This window comes from Seriola lalandi, unplaced genomic scaffold, assembly GCF_002814215.2.
Source record: "Seriola lalandi dorsalis isolate HSWRI2012SDOR001 ecotype SW California unplaced genomic scaffold, Sedor1 jcf7180002054927, whole genome shotgun sequence".
NCBI classification, from domain to species: domain Eukaryota; kingdom Metazoa; phylum Chordata; class Actinopteri; order Carangiformes; family Carangidae; genus Seriola; species Seriola lalandi.
The window spans coordinates 1,894,614-1,897,979 of record NW_019525479.1 but is presented as its reverse complement, the minus strand read 5'-3'; the positions used below and the strand labels follow the sequence as shown (position 1 = coordinate 1,897,979).

General features: G+C 42.8%; 1 pseudogene; it reads right to left on the bottom strand.

Moving 5' to 3' along the window:
• Nucleotides 1-2,255: 2,255 nt before the first annotated feature.
• On the bottom strand, nucleotides 2,256-3,360 carry LOC147817634 (tubulin alpha-8 chain pseudogene; annotated as a pseudogene).
• Between the last annotated feature and the right edge of the window lie 6 nt (nucleotides 3,361-3,366).

The window sequence follows — 3,366 nt, the reverse complement described above, 5'->3', positions numbered from 1 at the left end:
GGGGGTCGCTGGATGGTAGAGGGATGTCTCAGTGCTTACACTGGAGAAGCCGGGTGGCAGAATTCAACTTCATCACAGTGTGTCAACATTTAGCAACAAAAAAAAAGGCTTTTAACTAAATCCTGAATTGGACGCACACTGGCTGCCTCTCACAACACTGAATCAGACAGATTAGACAAACTCAGCAGATAATTACATTTCGTCACAAGATGTTTGTTTGTATTATGTAGCTGCAGGCTGAAGGTTGAATGTCGATCACATATACAGACTTAATATATTCTCCACTATGCCTTGAACCTGACACGAAGACAACCGCAGCGGACGTGTGAAGGATTTGGGAGTGTCATTATCATTGTTTTAACCATCTGCAATGTCCAATGTATCATGAAAAAGCTGACAATTATGAATTAAGTAGAAGTCTGAGACATGTAAAATAGCTTTGTGTGTGTGTCAGTCCTATCATGAAGCTCTCCACATACTGCTGAATATTGACAGAAACTGTAATCTAATGCTCTGTAAAGCCAAGTTGCTGTCTTCATCTTGTTGCTCTTGAGCTACATTTGGCTTTGTGCAAAATCTGTATTAGAGCGTATGGTGTTCTACACTGTGAAATTTTCTATTTTCACTGGGATTCATATACATTTATTGTCATTCTGCTGCTTTTGGTTTAGGAGCTGATCAACCAAATAGAGAAGGAAATAGGAAGCTAATGAGTTTCATTGCTTTTGTGTATGTACTGTATGTTCCTGTGGTGCTTTGTCGAGGACCCGGGGGATTTTAAATGAGAGTTGTGTATGTTTTGCAATAGAATACGCGAGAAGAAAATGAAGGCTGGGGTTTATCTTATTTAAAACAATCACTGTATGTTGTAGTATGTTTGCTCAGTCTGCAGATTTATATTCATTCAGCAGTAGCAGCAGGAGGGCGGTTGGGATGACGTGTTTGCCTGTAAGCTCCTGTAGCCTTCATGTTTTCATGTATGTTTCAGTGTAGAAAACTCTTCCACACTCTTCCACTTCATTATATTCAGGGCCTGTTGTGCTTTAGAGCCAAATTTGAGTTCAACTTTTGTACGCATGGGGGCACTTTGTGTGTATGGGTCTATATTTTTTTGTACCATTTTGAAGTGCACATCTTTTCAGCATTCAAAATATTCAGTTGCAGGATTTTGTTGTTATAGAAATAATCAACCCTAAATTCATTTATTTCCAAAAGGAGCCGGTCAGATTACCTCGTGATTGTGAGATGGAGGAAAATATAGAACGATTTATAACTCCATGTCTTACACTGAGAAGAGCACTCTTCTGATGTGCTGTTTAATGTTTCTACATTGTTCTTTTAGCCATGAATACATGGGTTTTAATTAGAAAGAACAAAGCGGTTTTTAGCTGAAATTGTTTTCCTTTTGAGTTTGCAAATGAACACAGCCCACTGGTTATTCATTGTTTTCATGCAAAACAGAAAAATCCTCAAGCACTCAACTAAACACTGCAGTTCTAATAAATCTCCCATGATCTCATATTCTCATCCAATTGGCATGATATCAATGGTACGTGCAATAAAACTAGTATTCGTATAGATCAGTGTAATGTATTGTAGAAGCCATTTTGTTTTGTCAGTTTTAGTGCGTTTAATGAAAATCAAATAACATTGCTGAATTTGAAGAAATGCATTTGTGTGGCCAAATATGGTCAAAACTACAAAACTCAGATTAAATAAAAAACTTTTACAACACTTGTGAATGTGTTATGTTCTAGTCAATCAGTCAGGATAAGTGTCATCTTTCCCAAAGTTTTATAAGTTTCTAAATTTACACACTGATCGTTCTTTATCCAGAACAAATCCAGTCTAGTAACAGCAGAACTAAGTATTTTTAAACACCACCTGTCTGCCAGCATGAGACATCCCCCATCCCTCCCTTGGGCTACAGTGAATACCACACCCTATTTTAAACCACACCAGGGTGAGGTCTGGTTCTTCTCAGGCAGTTCTCACGGAAAGCACAAATCACACCTTAAATTAGTTAAGATGAAACCTGCAAATGTAACACTGACAACATTTGATGCTGTAAAGGTTATTTAGTAGTTAAGCTTCAGGCTACCTGCAACAATTTGACTTTCATGTTTGCTACTGCAGCATGGTGTGGAGTCCAAACATCTGCTGAACACCACTGCCCCCAGGTGACTAAAGTGAGTAGAGCAGCAACATCATCTCTTGTTTGCATGAAAGGTGGACAAAAAAAAAGAAATCTGCACTCCATTTAAAATGCTTTATTACTTAACAGTGCAAGTTCCTCTGCCCTGTGGGTGCTTTAAAGAGTAAACAGTGCAGTCGGTGAACAAGCTTTTGTTTTTGACATTAATAAAAAAAGGCACAGATCAGAGAACAGAAGGGAATGCATGCTGTTTAGTACTCCTCTCCTTCGTCATCATCATCTCCCATACTATCTGTTCCGACCTCCTCATAATCCTTCTCCAGAGCTGCCATGTCCTCTCTGGCCTCAGAGAACTCTCCCTCCTCCATACCCTCACCCACATACCAGTGAACAAAGGCACGCTTAGCGTACATCAGATCAAACTTGTGGTCAAGGCGAGCCCAGGCCTCTGCAATAGCAGTGGTGTTGCTCAGCATGCAAACAGCCCTCTGGACCTTGGCCAGGTCTCCACCAGGAACCACAGTGGGTGGCTGGTAGTTGATGCCAACCTTGAAACCAGTGGGGCACCAGTCCACAAACTGGATGGAGCGCTTGGTCTTGATGGTGGCAATGGCAGCATTAACATCTTTTGGCACCACATCACCACGGAACAGCAGACAGCAAGCCATGTATTTACCGTGGCGAGGGTCACATTTCACCATCTGGTTGGCTGGCTCAAAGCAGGCGTTTGTGATCTCAGACACTGTTAACTGCTCATGGTACGCCTTCTCAGCAGAGATGACAGGGGCATATGTGGCCAGAGGGAAGTGGATACGGGGATATGGCACCAAGTTGGTCTGGAACTCGGTCAGATCAACATTGAGGGCACCATCGAAACGAAGGGAAGCAGTGATGGAGGACACAATCTGACCAATTAGCCTGTTCAGGTTGGTGTAAGTAGGGCGCTCGATATCGAGGTTCCTACGGCAGATATCGTAGATGGCCTCGTTATCTACCATGAAGGCGCAGTCAGAGTGCTCCAGGGTGGTGTGGGTGGTCAGGATGGAGTTGTAGGGCTCCACCACAGCGGTGGACACCTGGGGAGCTGGGTAGATGGAGAACTCCAGCTTGGACTTCTTTCCGTAGTCGACAGACAGACGCTCCATCAGCAGGGAGGTGAAACCAGAGCCGGTGCCACCTCCGAAGCTGTGGAAAACCAGGAAGCCCTGAAG